Below are 15,982 nucleotides of genomic sequence, written 5' to 3'. Positions count from 1 at the left end.
TAAGTGAAGTACATTTGACAACATTTAAAATTAGTGCATGTTGGAAAAAGGGCATGTCTCTAAACATTAGGAAAAACCAATGATTCTATCAACGGTCTTTATCTTAACCGAAAACCGAAAAATCATACAAATACAAAAGAAGATTAGATCACATGCTAATTTGCATGTTAGCAAAATCATAAGAATAAGTACAAAAACATTTCAAGACCTCATAATACTGGCAGCAGTGGGATTAAAGCATATGCTAATTTTGTATGTTAGCATAGTTATAAGAATAAGATAAAAAGGTTTTAAGGAACTCTTACTACTGGCAGCAGTGGGATTTGAACCTACAGGTCTGTTGTAAAATGGTTAAGTCTCTAAACAATAGGAAAAACCAATGATTCTATCAACTGTCTTTTCCTAAACAGAAATCCACACACTCATGCAAATACAAAATCATAAGAATTAGATCAAAAGGTTCTGAAGACCTACTGGCAGCAGTGGGATTTGAACCCACGCCTCTGAAGAGACTGGAGCCTTAATCCAGCGCCTTAGACCGCTCGGCCATGCTACCTTTAGCAGCATGACTTTTAAGATTCCTTATCTTAACTGAAAACCACAAAATTATACAAATACAAAAGATTAAATCACATGTTAATTTGCATGTTAGCAAAATCATAAGAATAAGTACAAAAACATTTCAAGACCGCATAATACTGGCAGCAGTGGGATTAAAGCATATGCTAATTTTGTATATTAGCGTATGTATAAGAATAAGATAAAAAGGTTTTAAGGAACTCTTACTACTGGCAGCAGTGGGATTTAAACCTACAGGTCTGTTGTAAAATGGTTAAGTCTCTAAACAATAGGAAAAAACAATGATTCTATCAACTGTCTTTTCCTAAACAGAAACCCACACACTCATGCAAATACAAAATCATTTGAATTAGATCAAAATGTTCTGAAGACCTACTGGCAGCAGTGGGATTTGAACCCACGCCTCTGAAGAGACTGGAGCCTTAATCCAGCGCCTTAGACCGCTCGGCCATGCTACCCTAATATACTACATAAAAACAGCTTCCTTAGAGTAAGTTTAGTGAATTTTCCTACATTTTAACTTCTTCAAGGTGGAAAATGGATAGGTCTCTAAGCAAAAAGCAATGATTCTATCTACTGTCTTTTGCAAAACAGCAAAGCATGGACTCATACAAATACAAAATAATAAAACACATGCTAATTTTTCTATTAGCAAAATCATAAATATAAGCTAAAAAGTTTCAAAGTAGAAATACACTGGCAGCAGTGGGATTTGAACCCACGCCTCCAAAGAGACTGGAGCCTAATTCCAGCGCCTTAGACCACTCGGCCATGCTACCTTTAACAGCATGATTTTTACGATTCCTTATCTTAACTGAAAACCGCAAAATTATACAAATACAAAAGATTAAATCACGTTAATTTGCATGTTAGCAAAATCATAAGAATAAGTACAAAAACATTTCAAGACCGCATAATACTGGCAGCAGTGGGATTAAAGCATATGCTAATTTTGTATGTTAGCATAATTATAAGAATAAGATAACAAGGTTTAACATAGCATAATGTCCTAGAATAGTCTGTTTAATCGCCGCATACTCACAGTTCCCCTGAGGGTCCATAGCTCTATAGGCTTCAGCAGCTCCACCCTCTAAGAACCCCACAAGATGTCGAACTCGCTCCCTTTCCGGGACTTCCATTAATCAACACTGATGCTCAAAGTCCTGGAAGAAGCCCTCAATGTCGCCTGCAGCCTCATTAAAGGGCTTAAAGTCTTTGTGGGACACTCTGGGGAGTTCCCTCATGGTGGGTGCTGAGGTTACAGTCTGTCTGGAGCTTCTAGCTGCTTCCAAAGCGATCTGCTCCAGCAATGCCATCTCCTGAGCTCTGTGAATGGCCTTCCTCTTATCGTCTATGGTGGCCTCTTCTCCCAGAAATGCCAACTCCTCCTCGTACCACACAACCCACTGACTTTTTTGGGTATTTACCTCCGGCTGCAGTCTTTCCTCCATTTGCTGTGAGGATCCTTCCTCAGTGTCATCTTGCAGGCGAACTCCTTCCAAAGCCTCAATTAGCTGCTCCTTGGAGAGTCCTTTAAAACGGACTCCTACTTCATGGGCCTTTGTTTGTAGGTTCATCGCAGTTCAGCTCTTGTACTCTGTGGTGCTGGTTCCCAATGTTGATGGGCCTTTGTCCTCCATTCCTTCTGCTCTGATCCCACTGCTGCCAACCAGTTTGTGACGGGGTGTACAGCAGAGCAAGAAGGGACAACAGGCCGAGGGATGATCCAATGAGATTTATTAAAGCAGGGAGCATACAACATCAAATATCCATAATGTCCTTCAAGTCCACCAGAAGTCCACAATAAGCCCAAGGAAATAAACAGATCTGGAGGTGCTTTCCAGTAATCCCGCACCTGATAAACGAAACAATAGTCCTTCCACGAGTCCAACAGAACAGATTCGGGGGCACCTCCAGATAATCCTTGTGCCAGCTAACAAAGCAATGGTCCACATGAGTCCAAGGGATCCCAAAACAATCTCACGAACGACGAGATATGTCCTCAGCTCAAGTCTCATCCCGTACGCTTCCGCAGTCACAGATGGACGTGGGGTCTTGCCTCAGCTAAGAATCCCCACTCCTTCCCCTTTAAGGATCAACTCACATCTGATCTCAAAAATAAGAATGGATTATCTGAGCTCCTGGGATCCGCCCATGAAGGGGGGTAGGGGTCACACCTTCTATTCAATGGTTGGGTCCACCTGAAGATTCTAGACTGGTCGGCTCCTCTTAGTCTATCAAGTATGTACATATGACTAGCCACCTGCTGTGAGAAAGAATGGCTATTCTTCACTAGTGGTGTTGACAAACCTTAATTACATTATAGCTTAGGGCTGCAAGTATTGGGGGAAGGAGACATATTGTTACAGGTGAACTCCCAGCACAAGAAAATACATAAATTACAGCTAATAGAAACCAGAGAACAGTTACATACATCAAATGGCATATTATTCAAATACAGGACAGGGCAAAAGTACATATCATGACAGACATGTCTCTAAATATTAGGAAAAAAACAATAATTCTATCAACTGTTTTTATCTTAACCAGAAAGAAAACACTTAAGCAAATACAAGAGAAGATTAAAACACATGTAAGTTTGTATGTTAGTAAAATCATAAGAGTAAGTTCAAAACAATTTTCAAGCACATATCATACTGGCAGCAGTGGGATGAAAGCACATGCAAATTTTGTCTGTTTTCATAATTATAAGAATAAGATAATGATCTGGTAGAAGGTTTACACAGTAAAATATCGATATTTGCAGATGATACAAAACTATGTAAAGCAGTTAATACAAGAGAAGATAGTATTCTGCTACAGATGGATCTGGATAAGTTGGAAACTTGGGCTGAAAGGTGGCAGATGAGGTTTAACAATGATAAATGTAAGGTTATACACATGGGAAGAGGGAATCAATATCACCATTACACACTGAACGGGAAACCACTGGGTAAATCTGACAGGGAGAAGGACTTGGGGATCCTAGTTAATGATAAACTTACCTGGAGCAGCCAGTGCCAGGCAGCAGCTGCCAAGGCAAACAGGATCATGGGGTGCATTAAAAGAGGTCTGGATACACATGATGAGAGCATTATACTGCCTCTGTACAAATCCCTAGTTAGACCGCACATGGAGTACTGTGTCCAGTTTTGGGCACCGGTGCTCAGGAAGGATATAATGGAACTAGAGAGAGTACAAAGGAGGGCAACAAAATTAATAAAGGGGATGGGAGAACTACAATACCCAGATAGATTAGCGAAATTAGGATTATTTAGTCTAGAAAAAAGACGACTGAGGGGCGATCTAATAACCATGTATAAGTATATAAGGGGACAATACAAATATCTCGCTGAGGATCTGTTTATACCAAGGAAGGTGACGGGCACAAGGGGGCATTCTTTGCGTCTGGAGGAGAGAAGGTTTTTCCACCAACATAGAAGAGGATTCTTTACTGTTAGGGCAGTGAGAATCTGGAATTGCTTGCCTGAGGAGGTGGTGATGGCAAACTCAGTCGAGGGGTTCAAGAGAGGCCTGGATGTCTTCCTGGAGCAGAACAATATTGTATCATACAATTATTAGGTTCTGTAGAAGGACGTAGATCTGGGTATTTATTATGATGGAATATAGGCTGAACTGGATGGACAAATGTCTTTTTTCGGCCTTACTAACTATGTTACTATGTTACTATGTAAGATCAAAAGATTTTCAAGAACTCATACTGCTGAGTCATACTCAGCATGATTAAGTAGGCTTCCTTAGAGTAAGTGAAGTACATTTGACAACATTTAAAATTAGTGCATGTTGGAAAAAGGGCATGTCTCTAAACATTAGGAAAAACCAATGATTCTATCAACGGTCTTTATCTTAACTGAAAACCGAAAAATCATACAAATACAAAAGAAGATTAGATCACATGCTAATTTGCATGTTAGCAAAATCATAAGAATAAGTACAAAAACATTTCAAGACCTCATAATACTGGCAGCAGTGGGATTAAAGCATATGCTAATTTTGTATGTTAGCATAGTTATAAGAATAAGATAAAAAGGTTTTAAGGAACTCTTACTACTGGCAGCAGTGGGATTTGAACCTACAGGTCTGTTGTAAAATGGTTAAGTCTCTAAACAATAGGAAAAACCAATGATTCTATCATCTGTCTTTTCCTAAACAGAAATCCACACACTCATGCAAATACAAAATCATAAGAATTAGATCAAAAGGTTCTGAAGACCTACTGGCAGCAGTGGGATTTGAACCAACGCCTCTGAAGAGACTGGAGCCTTAATCCAGTGCCTTAGACCGCTCGGCCATGCTACCTTTAGCAGCATGATTTTTAAGATTCCTTATCTTAACTGAAAACCACTAAATTATACAAATACAAAAGATTAAATCACATGTTAATTTGCATGTTAGCAAAATCATAAGAATAAGTACAAAAACATTTCAAGACCGCATAATACTGGCAGCAGTGGGATTAAAGCATATGTTAATTTTGTATGTTAGCGTATGTATAAGAATAAGATAAAAAGGTTTTAAGGAACTCTTACTACTGGCAGCAGTGGGATTTAAACCTACAGGTCTGTTGTAAAATGGTTAAGTCTCTAAACAATAGGAAAAAACAATGATTCTATCAACTGTCTTTTCCTAAACAGAAACCCACACACTCATGCAAATACAAAATCATTTGAATTAGATCAAAATGTTCTGAAGACATACTGGCAGCAGTGGGATTTGAACCTACGCCTCTGGAGAGACTGGAGCCTTAATCCAGCGCCTTAGACCGCTCGGCCATGCTACCTTAATATACTACATGAAAAAAGCTTCCTTAGAGTAAGTTTAGTGAATTTTCCTACATTTTAACTTCTTCAAGGTGGAAAATGGATAGGTCTCTAAGCAAAAAGGAAAAAGCAATGATTCTATCTACTGTCTTTTGCAAAACAGCAAAGCATGGACTCATACAAATACAAAATAATAAAACACATGCTAATTTTTCTATTAGCAAAATCATAAATATAAGCTAAAAAGTTTCAAAGTAAAAATACACTGGCAGCAGTGGGATTTGAACCCACGCCTCCAAAGAGACTGGAGCCTAAATCCAGCGCCTTAGACCACTCGGCCATGCTACCTTTAACAGCATGATTTTTACGATTCCTTATCTTAACTGAAAACCGCAAAATTATACAAATACAAAAGATTAAATCACATGTTAATTTGCATGTTAGCAAAATCATAAGAATAAGTACAAAAACATTTCAAGACCGCATAATACTGGCAGCAGTGGGATTAAAGCATATGCTAATTTTGTATATTAGCGTATGTATAAGAATAAGATAAAAAGGTTTTAAGGAACTCTTACTACTGGCAGCAGTGGGATTTAAACCTACAGGTCTGTTGTAAAATGGTTAAGTCTCTAAACAATAGGAAAAAACAATGATTCTATCAACTGTCTTTTCCTAAACAGAAACCCACACACTCATGCAAATACAAAATCATTTGAATTAGATCAAAATGTTCTAAAGACCTACTGGCAGCAGTGGGATTTGAACCCACGCCTCTGAAGAGACTGGAGCCTTAATCCAGCGCCTTAGACCGCTCGGCCATGATACCCTAATATACTACATGAAAAAAGCTTCCTTAGAGTAAGTTTAGTGAATTTTCCTACATTTTAACTTCTTCAAGGTGGAAAATGGATAGGTCTCTAAGCAAAAAGCAATGATTCTATCTACTGTCTTTTGCAAAACAGCAAAGCATGGACTCATACAAATACAAAATAATAAAACACATGCTAATTTTTCTATTAGCAAAATCATAAATATAAGCTAAAAAGTTTCAAAGTAGAAATACACTGGCAGCAGTGGGATTTGAACCCACGCCTCCAAAGAGACTGGAGCCTAAGTCCAGCGCCTTAGACCACTCGGCCATGCTACCTTTAACAGCATGATTTTTATGATTCCTTATCTTAACTGAAAACCGCAAAATTATACAACTACAAAAGATTAAATCACATGTTAATTTGCATGTTAGCAAAATCATAAGAATAAGTACAAAAACATTTCAAGACCGCATAATACTGGCAGCAGTGGGATTAAAGCATATGCTAATTTTGTATGTTAGCATAATTATAAGAATAAGATAACAAGGTTTAACATAGCATAATGTTCTAGAATAGTCTGTTTAATCGCCGCATACTCACAGTTCCCCCGAGGGTCCATAGCTCTATAGGCTTCAGCAGCTCCACCCTCTAAGAACCCCACAAGATGTCGAACTCGCTCCCTTTCCGGGACTTCCATTAATCAACACTGATGCTCAAAGTCCTGGAAGAAGCCCTCAATGTCGCCTGCAGCCTCATTAAAGGGCTTAAAGTCTTTGTGGGACACTCTGGGGAGTTCCCTCATGGTGGGTGCTGAGGTTACAGTCTGTCTGGAGCTTCTAGCTGCTTCCAAAGCGATCTGCTCCAGCAATGCCATCTCCTGAGCTCTGTGAATGGCCTTCCTCTTATTGTCTATGGTGGCCTCTTCTCCCAGAAATGCCAACTCCTCCTCGTACCACACAACCCACTGACTTTTTTGGGTATTTACCTCCGGCTGCAGTCTTTCCTCCATTTGCTGTGAGGATCCTTCCTCAGTGTCATCTTGCAGGCGAACTCCTTCCAAAGCCTCAATTAGCTGCTCCTTGGAGAGTCCTTTAAAACGGACTCCTACTTCATGGGCCTTTGTTTGTAGGTTCATCGCAGTCCAGCTCTTGTACTCTGCGGTGCTGGTTCCCAATGTTGATGGGCCTTTGTCCTCCATTCCTTCTGCTCTGATCCCACTGCTGCCAACCAGTTTGTGACGGGGTGTACAGCAGAGCAGGAAGGGACAACAGGCCGAGGGATGATCCAATGAGATTTATTAAAGCAGGGAGCATACAACATCAAATATCCATAATGTCCTTCAAGTCCACCAGAAGTCCACAATAAGCCCAAGGAAATAAACAGATCTGGAGGTGCTTTCCAGTAATCCCGCACCTGATAAACGAAACAATAGTCCTTCCACGAGTCCAACAGAACAGATTCGGGGGCACCTCCAGATAATCCTTGTGCCAGCTAACAAAGCAATGGTCCACATGAGTCCAAGGGATCCCAAAACAATCTCACGAACGACGAGATATGTCCTCAGCTCAAGTCTCATCCCGTACGCTTCCGCAGTCACAGATGGACGTGGGGTCTTGCCTCAGCTAAGAATCCCCACTCCTTCCCCTTTAAGGATCAACTCACATCTGATCTCAAAAATAAGAATGTATTATCTGAGCTCCTGGGATCCGCCCATGAAGGGGGGTAGGGGTCACACCTTCTATTCAATGGTTGGGTCCACCTGAAGATTCTAGACTGGTCGGCTCCTCTTAGTCTATCAAGTATGTACATATGACTAGCCACCTGCTGTGAGAAAGAATGGCTATTCTTCACTAGTGGTGTTGACAAACCTTAATTACATTATAGCTTAGGGCTGCAAGTATTGGGGGAAGGAGACATATTGTTACAGGTGAACTCCCTGCACAAGAAAATACATAAATTACAGCTAATAGAAACCAGAGAACAGTTACATACATCAAATGGCATATTATTCAAATACAGGACAGGGCAAAAGTACATATCATGACAGACATGTCTCTAAATATTAGGAAAAAAACAATAATTCTATCAACTGTTTTTATCTTAACCAGAAAGAAAACACTTAAGCAAATACAAAAGAAGATTAAAACACATGTAAGTTTGTATGTTAGTAAAATCATAAGAGTAAGTTCAAAACAATTTTCAAGCACATATCATACTGGCAGCAGTGGGATGAAAGCACATGCAAATTTTGTCTGTTTTCATAATTATAAGAATAAGATCAAAAGATTTTCAAGAACTCATACTGCTGAGTCATACTCAGCATGATTAAGTAGGCTTCCTTAGAGTAAGTGAAGTACATTTGACAACATTTAAAATTAGTGCATGTTGGAAAAAGGGCATGTCTCTAAACATTAGGAAAAACCAATGATTCTATCAACGGTCTTTATCTTAACCGAAAACCGAAAAATCATACAAATACAAAAGAAGATTAGATCACATGCTAATTTGCATGTTAGCAAAATCATAAGAATAAGTACAAAAACATTTCAAGACCTCATAATACTGGCAGCAGTGGGATTAAAGCATATGCTAATTTTGTATGTTAGCATAGTTATAAGAATAAGATAAAAAGGTTTTAAGGAACTCTTACTACTGGCAGCAGTGGGATTTGAACCTACAGGTCTGTTGTAAAATGGTTAAGTCTCTAAACAATACGAAAAACCAATGATTCTATCAACTGTCTTTTCCTAAACAGAAATCCACACACTCATGCAAATACAAAATCATAAGAATTAGATCAAAAGGTTCTGAAGACCTACTGGCAGCAGTGGGATTTGAACCCACGCCTCTGAAGATACTGGAGCCTTAATCCAGCGCCTTAGACCACTCGGCCATGCTACCTTTAGCACCATGACTTTTAAGATTCCTTATCTTAACTGAAAACCACAAAATTATACAAATACAAAAGATTAAATCACATGTTAATTTGCATGTTAGCAAAATCATAAGAATAAGTACAAAAACATTTCAAGACCGCATAATACTGGCAGCAGTGGGATTAAAGCATATGCTAATTTTGTATATTAGCGTATGTATAAGAATAAGATAAAAAGGTTTTAAGGAACTCTTACTACTGGCAGCAGTGGGATTTAAACCTACAGGTCTGTTGTAAAATGGTTAAGTCTCTAAACAATAGGAAAAAACAATGATTCTATCAACTGTCTTTTCCTAAACAGAAACCCACACACTCATGCAAATACAAAATCATTTGAATTAGATCAAAATGTTCTGAAGACCTACTGGCAGCAGTGGGATTTGAACCCACGCCTCTGAAGAGACTGGAGCCTTAATCCAGCGCCTTAGACCACTCGGCCATGCTACCTTAATATACTACATGAAAAAAGCTTCCTTAGAGTAAGTTTAGTGAATTTTCCTACATTTTAACTTCTTCAAGGTGGAAAATGGATAGGTCTCTAAGCAAAAAGGAAAAAGCAATGATTCTATCTACTGTCTTTTGCAAAACAGCAAAGCATGGACTCATACAAATACAAAATAATAAAACACATGCTAATTTTTCTATTAGCAAAATCATAAATATAAGCTAAAAAGTTTCAAAGTAAAAATACACTGGCAGCAGTGGGATTTGAACCCACGCCTCCAAAGAGACTGGAGCCTAAATCCAGCGCCTTAGACCACTCGGCCATGCTACCTTTAAGAGCATGATTTTTACGATTCCTTATCTTAACTGAAAACCGCAAAATTATACAAATACAAAAGATTAAATCACATGTTAATTTGCATGTTAGCAAAATCATAAGAATAAGTACAAAAACATTTCAAGACCGCATAATACTGGCAGCAGTGGGATTAAAGCATATGCTAATTTTGTATATTAGCGTATGTATAAGAATAAGATAAAAAGGTTTTAAGGAACTCTTACTACTGGCAGCAGTGGGATTTAAACCTACAGGTCTGTTGTAAAATGGTTAAGTCTCTAAACAATAGGAAAAAACAATGATTCTATCAACTGTCTTTTCCTAAACAGAAACCCACACACTCATGCAAATACAAAATCATTTGAATTAGATCAAAATGTTCTAAAGCAGCAGTGGGATTTGAACCCACGCCTCTGAAGAGACTGGAGCCTTAATCCAGCGCCTTAGACCGCTCGGCCATGCTACCCTAATATACTACATAAAAAAAGCTTCCTTAGAGTAAGTTTAGTGAATTTTCCTACATTTTAACTTCTTCAAGGTGGAAAATGGATAGGTCTCTAAGCAAAAAGCAATGATTCTATCTACTGTCTTTTGCAAAACAGCAAAGCATGGACTCATACAAATACAAAATAATAAAACACATGCTAATTTTTCTATTAGCAAAATCATAAATATAAGCTAAAAAGTTTCAAAGTAAAAATACACTGGCAGCAGTGGGATTTGAACCCACGCCTCCAAAGAGACTGGAGCCTAAGTCCAGCGCCTTAGACCACTCGGCCATGCTACCTTTAACAGCATGATTTTTACGATTCCTTATCTTAACTGAAAACCGCAAAATTATACAAATACAAAAGATTAAATCACATGTTAATTTGCATGTTAGCAAAATCATAAGAATAAGTACAAAAACATTTCAAGACCGCATAATACTGGCAGCAGTGGGATTAAAGCATATGCTAATTTTGTATATTAGCGTATGTATAAGAATAAGATAAAAAGGTTTTAAGGAACTCTTACTACTGGCAGCAGTGGGATTTAAACCTACAGGTCTGTTGTAAAATGGTTAAGTCTCTAAACAATAGGAAAAACCAATGATTCTATCAACTGTCTTTTCCTAAGCAGAAACCCACACACTCATGCAAATACAAAATCATTTGAATTAGATCAAAATGTTCTGAAGACCTACTGGCAGCAGTGGGATTTGAACCCACGCCTCTGAAGAGACTGGAGCCTTAATCCAGCGCCTTAGACCGCTCGGCCATGCTACCCTAATATACTACATAAAAAAAGCTTCCTTAGAGTAAGTTTAGTGAATTTTCCTACATTTTAACTTCTTCAAGGTGGAAAATGGATAGGTCTCTAAGCAAAAAGCAATGATTCTATCTACTGTCTTTTGCAAAACAGCAAAGCATGGACTCATACAAATACAAAATAATAAAACACATGCTAATTTTTCTATTAGCAAAATCATAAATATAAGCTAAAAAGTTTCAAAGTAGAAATACACTGGCAGCAGTGGGATTTGAACCCACGCCTCCAAAGAGACTGGAGCCTAAGTCCAGCGCCTTAGACCACTCGGCCATGCTACCCTTAACAGCATGATTTTTATGATTCCTTATCTTAACTGAAAACCGCAAAATTATACAACTACAAAAGATTAAATCACATGTTAATTTGCATGTTAGCAAAATCATAAGAATAAGTACAAAAACATTTCAAGACCGCATAATACTGGCAGCAGTGGGATTAAAGCATATGCTAATTTTGTATGTTAGCATAATTATAAGAATAAGATAACAAGGTTTAACATAGCATAATGTTCTAGAATAGTCTGTTTAATCGCCGCATACTCACAGTTCCCCCGAGGGTCCATAGCTCTATAGGCTTCAGCAGCTCCACCCTCTAAGAACCCCACAAGATGTCGAACTCGCTCCCTTTCCGGGACTTCCATTAATCAACACTGATGCTCAAAGTCCTGGAAGAAGCCCTCAATGTCGCCTGCAGCCTCATTAAAGGGCTTAAAGTCTTTGTGGGACACTCTGGGGAGTTCCCTCATGGTGGGTGCTGAGGTTACAGTCTGTCTGGAGCTTCTAGCTGCTTCCAAAGCGATCTGCTCCAGCAATGCCATCTCCTGAGCTCTGTGAATGGCCTTCCTCTTATTGTCTATGGTGGCCTCTTCTCCCAGAAATGCCAACTCCTCCTCGTACCACACAACCCACTGACTTTTTTGGGTATTTACCTCCGGCTGCAGTCTTTCCTCCATTTGCTGTGAGGATCCTTCCTCAGTGTCATCTTGCAGGCGAACTCCTTCCAAAGCCTCAATTAGCTGCTCCTTGGAGAGTCCTTTAAAACGGACTCCTACTTCATGGGCCTTTGTTTGTAGGTTCATCGCAGTCCAGCTCTTGTACTCTGCGGTGCTGGTTCCCAATGTTGATGGGCCTTTGTCCTCCATTCCTTCTGCTCTGATCCCACTGCTGCCAACCAGTTTGTGACGGGGTGTACAGCAGAGCAGGAAGGGACAACAGGCCGAGGGATGATCCAATGAGATTTATTAAAGCAGGGAGCATACAACATCAAATATCCATAATGTCCTTCAAGTCCACCAGAAGTCCACAATAAGCCCAAGGAAATAAACAGATCTGGAGGTGCTTTCCAGTAATCCCGCACCTGATAAACGAAACAATAGTCCTTCCACGAGTCCAACAGAACAGATTCGGGGGCACCTCCAGATAATCCTTGTGCCAGCTAACAAAGCAATGGTCCACATGAGTCCAAGGGATCCCAAAACAATCTCACGAACGACGAGATATGTCCTCAGCTCAAGTCTCATCCCGTACGCTTCCGCAGTCACAGATGGACGTGGGGTCTTGCCTCAGCTAAGAATCCCCACTCCTTCCCCTTTAAGGATCAACTCACATCTGATCTCAAAAATAAGAATGTATTATCTGAGCTCCTGGGATCCGCCCATGAAGGGGGGTAGGGGTCACACCTTCTATTCAATGGTTGGGTCCACCTGAAGATTCTAGACTGGTCGGCTCCTCTTAGTCTATCAAGTATGTACATATGACTAGCCACCTGCTGTGAGAAAGAATGGCTATTCTTCACTAGTGGTGTTGACAAACCTTAATTACATTATAGCTTAGGGCTGCAAGTATTGGGGGAAGGAGACATATTGTTACAGGTGAACTCCCTGCACAAGAAAATACATAAATTACAGCTAATAGAAACCAGAGAACAGTTACATACATCAAATGGCATATTATTCAAATACAGGACAGGGCAAAAGTACATATCATGACAGACATGTCTCTAAATATTAGGAAAAAAACAATAATTCTATCAACTGTTTTTATCTTAACCAGAAAGAAAACACTTAAGCAAATACAAAAGAAGATTAAAACACATGTAAGTTTGTATGTTAGTAAAATCATAAGAGTAAGTTCAAAACAATTTTCAAGCACATATCATACTGGCAGCAGTGGGATGAAAGCACATGCAAATTTTGTCTGTTTTCATAATTATAAGAATAAGATCAAAAGATTTTCAAGAACTCATACTGCTGAGTCATACTCAGCATGATTAAGTAGGCTTCCTTAGAGTAAGTGAAGTACATTTGACAACATTTAAAATTAGTGCATGTTGGAAAAAGGGCATGTCTCTAAACATTAGGAAAAACCAATGATTCTATCAACGGTCTTTATCTTAACCGAAAACCGAAAAATCATACAAATACAAAAGAAGATTAGATCACATGCTAATTTGCATGTTAGCAAAATCATAAGAATAAGTACAAAAACATTTCAAGACCTCATAATACTGGCAGCAGTGGGATTAAAGCATATGCTAATTTTGTATGTTAGCATAGTTATAAGAATAAGATAAAAAGGTTTTAAGGAACTCTTACTACTGGCAGCAGTGGGATTTGAACCTACAGGTCTGTTGTAAAATGGTTAAGTCTCTAAACAATACGAAAAACCAATGATTCTATCAACTGTCTTTTCCTAAACAGAAATCCACACACTCATGCAAATACAAAATCATAAGAATTAGATCAAAAGGTTCTGAAGACCTACTGGCAGCAGTGGGATTTGAACCCACGCCTCTGAAGATACTGGAGCCTTAATCCAGCGCCTTAGACCGCTCGGCCATGCTACCTTTAGCACCATGACTTTTAAGATTCCTTATCTTAACTGAAAACCACAAAATTATACAAATACAAAAGATTAAATCACATGTTAATTTGCATGTTAGCAAAATCATAAGAATAAGTACAAAAACATTTCAAGACCGCATAATACTGGCAGCAGTGGGATTAAAGCATATGCTAATTTTGTATATTAGCGTATGTATAAGAATAAGATAAAAAGGTTTTAAGGAACTCTTACTACTGGCAGCAGTGGGATTTAAACCTACAGGTCTGTTGTAAAATGGTTAAGTCTCTAAACAATAGGAAAAAACAATGATTCTATCAACTGTCTTTTCCTAAACAGAAACCCACACACTCATGCAAATACAAAATCATTTGAATTAGATCAAAATGTTCTGAAGACCTACTGGCAGCAGTGGGATTTGAACCCACGCCTCTGAAGAGACTGGAGCCTTAATCCAGCGCCTTAGACCACTCGGCCATGCTACCTTAATATACTACATGAAAAAAGCTTCCTTAGAGTAAGTTTAGTGAATTTTCCTACATTTTAACTTCTTCAAGGTGGAAAATGGATAGGTCTCTAAGCAAAAAGGAAAAAGCAATGATTCTATCTACTGTCTTTTGCAAAACAGCAAAGCATGGACTCATACAAATACAAAATAATAAAACACATGCTAATTTTTCTATTAGCAAAATCATAAATATAAGCTAAAAAGTTTCAAAGTAAAAATACACTGGCAGCAGTGGGATTTGAACCCACGCCTCCAAAGAGACTGGAGCCTAAATCCAGCGCCTTAGACCACTCGGCCATGCTACCTTTAAGAGCATGATTTTTACGATTCCTTATCTTAACTGAAAACCGCAAAATTATACAAATACAAAAGATTAAATCACATGTTAATTTGCATGTTAGCAAAATCATAAGAATAAGTACAAAAACATTTCAAGACCGCATAATACTGGCAGCAGTGGGATTAAAGCATATGCTAATTTTGTATATTAGCGTATGTATAAGAATAAGATAAAAAGGTTTTAAGGAACTCTTACTACTGGCAGCAGTGGGATTTAAACCTACAGGTCTGTTGTAAAATGGTTAAGTCTCTAAACAATAGGAAAAAACAATGATTCTATCAACTGTCTTTTCCTAAACAGAAACCCACACACTCATGCAAATACAAAATCATTTGAATTAGATCAAAATGTTCTAAAGCAGCAGTGGGATTTGAACCCACGCCTCTGAAGAGACTGGAGCCTTAATCCAGCGCCTTAGACCGCTCGGCCATGCTACCCTAATATACTACATAAAAAAAGCTTCCTTAGAGTAAGTTTAGTGAATTTTCCTACATTTTAACTTCTTCAAGGTGGAAAATGGATAGGTCTCTAAGCAAAAAGCAATGATTCTATCTACTGTCTTTTGCAAAACAGCAAAGCATGGACTCATACAAATACAAAATAATAAAACACATGCTAATTTTTCTATTAGCAAAATCATAAATATAAGCTAAAAAGTTTCAAAGTAGAAATACACTGGCAGCAGTGGGATTTGAACCCACGCCTCCAAAGAGACTGGAGCCTAAGTCCAGCGCCTTAGACCACTCGGCCATGCTACCTTTAACAGCATGATTTTTACGATTCCTTATCTTAACTGAAAACCGCAAAATTATACAAATACAAAAGATTAAATCACATGTTAATTTGCATGTTAGCAAAATCATAAGAATAAGTACAAAAACATTTCAAGACCGCATAATACTGGCAGCAGTGGGATTAAAGCATATGCTAATTTTGTATATTAGCGTATGTATAAGAATAAGATAAAAAGGTTTTAAGGAACTCTTACTACTGGCAGCAGTGGGATTTAAACCTACAGGTCTGTTGTAAAATGGTTAAGTCTCTAAACAATAGGAAAAACCAATGATTCTATCAACTGTCTTTTCCTAAGCA

At 38.5% G+C, this 15,982-nt stretch overlaps 13 non-coding genes across 13 annotated transcripts; all 13 read right to left on the bottom strand.

Moving 5' to 3' along the window:
* Positions 1-474: 474 nt before the first annotated feature.
* On the bottom strand, positions 475-556 carry TRNAL-AAG (transfer RNA leucine (anticodon AAG)). The gene has a single exon. It is a non-coding gene; the product is annotated as a tRNA-Leu (tRNA).
* A 399-nt stretch (positions 557-955) lies between these two features.
* Positions 956-1,037, bottom strand: TRNAL-AAG (transfer RNA leucine (anticodon AAG)). Its single transcript has one exon. It is a non-coding gene; the product is annotated as a tRNA-Leu (tRNA).
* A 239-nt stretch (positions 1,038-1,276) lies between these two features.
* On the bottom strand, positions 1,277-1,358 carry TRNAL-UAG (transfer RNA leucine (anticodon UAG)). The gene has a single exon. It is a non-coding gene; the product is annotated as a tRNA-Leu (tRNA).
* A 4,268-nt stretch (positions 1,359-5,626) lies between these two features.
* On the bottom strand, positions 5,627-5,708 carry TRNAL-UAG (transfer RNA leucine (anticodon UAG)). Its single transcript has one exon. It is a non-coding gene; the product is annotated as a tRNA-Leu (tRNA).
* Positions 5,709-6,428: 720 nt separating this feature from the next.
* TRNAL-UAG (transfer RNA leucine (anticodon UAG)) lies at positions 6,429-6,510 on the bottom strand. The gene has a single exon. It is a non-coding gene; the product is annotated as a tRNA-Leu (tRNA).
* A 2,965-nt stretch (positions 6,511-9,475) lies between these two features.
* On the bottom strand, positions 9,476-9,557 carry TRNAL-AAG (transfer RNA leucine (anticodon AAG)). The gene has a single exon. It is a non-coding gene; the product is annotated as a tRNA-Leu (tRNA).
* A 246-nt stretch (positions 9,558-9,803) lies between these two features.
* Positions 9,804-9,885, bottom strand: TRNAL-UAG (transfer RNA leucine (anticodon UAG)). The gene has a single exon. It is a non-coding gene; the product is annotated as a tRNA-Leu (tRNA).
* A 711-nt stretch (positions 9,886-10,596) lies between these two features.
* TRNAL-UAG (transfer RNA leucine (anticodon UAG)) lies at positions 10,597-10,678 on the bottom strand. The gene has a single exon. It is a non-coding gene; the product is annotated as a tRNA-Leu (tRNA).
* Positions 10,679-11,077: 399 nt separating this feature from the next.
* TRNAL-AAG (transfer RNA leucine (anticodon AAG)) lies at positions 11,078-11,159 on the bottom strand. Its single transcript has one exon. It is a non-coding gene; the product is annotated as a tRNA-Leu (tRNA).
* Positions 11,160-11,398: 239 nt separating this feature from the next.
* Positions 11,399-11,480, bottom strand: TRNAL-UAG (transfer RNA leucine (anticodon UAG)). Its single transcript has one exon. It is a non-coding gene; the product is annotated as a tRNA-Leu (tRNA).
* Positions 11,481-14,445: 2,965 nt separating this feature from the next.
* On the bottom strand, positions 14,446-14,527 carry TRNAL-AAG (transfer RNA leucine (anticodon AAG)). The gene has a single exon. It is a non-coding gene; the product is annotated as a tRNA-Leu (tRNA).
* Positions 14,528-14,773: 246 nt separating this feature from the next.
* Positions 14,774-14,855, bottom strand: TRNAL-UAG (transfer RNA leucine (anticodon UAG)). The gene has a single exon. It is a non-coding gene; the product is annotated as a tRNA-Leu (tRNA).
* Positions 14,856-15,566: 711 nt separating this feature from the next.
* On the bottom strand, positions 15,567-15,648 carry TRNAL-UAG (transfer RNA leucine (anticodon UAG)). Its single transcript has one exon. It is a non-coding gene; the product is annotated as a tRNA-Leu (tRNA).
* Positions 15,649-15,982: the final 334 nt, after the last annotated feature.

This window comes from Ranitomeya imitator, chromosome 4 (assembly GCF_032444005.1).
Source record: "Ranitomeya imitator isolate aRanImi1 chromosome 4, aRanImi1.pri, whole genome shotgun sequence".
NCBI classification, from domain to species: Eukaryota; Metazoa; Chordata; class Amphibia; order Anura; family Dendrobatidae; genus Ranitomeya; species Ranitomeya imitator.
The sequence above is the reverse complement of the archived record's forward strand: the minus strand, read 5'-3'. Positions and strand labels throughout refer to the sequence as shown.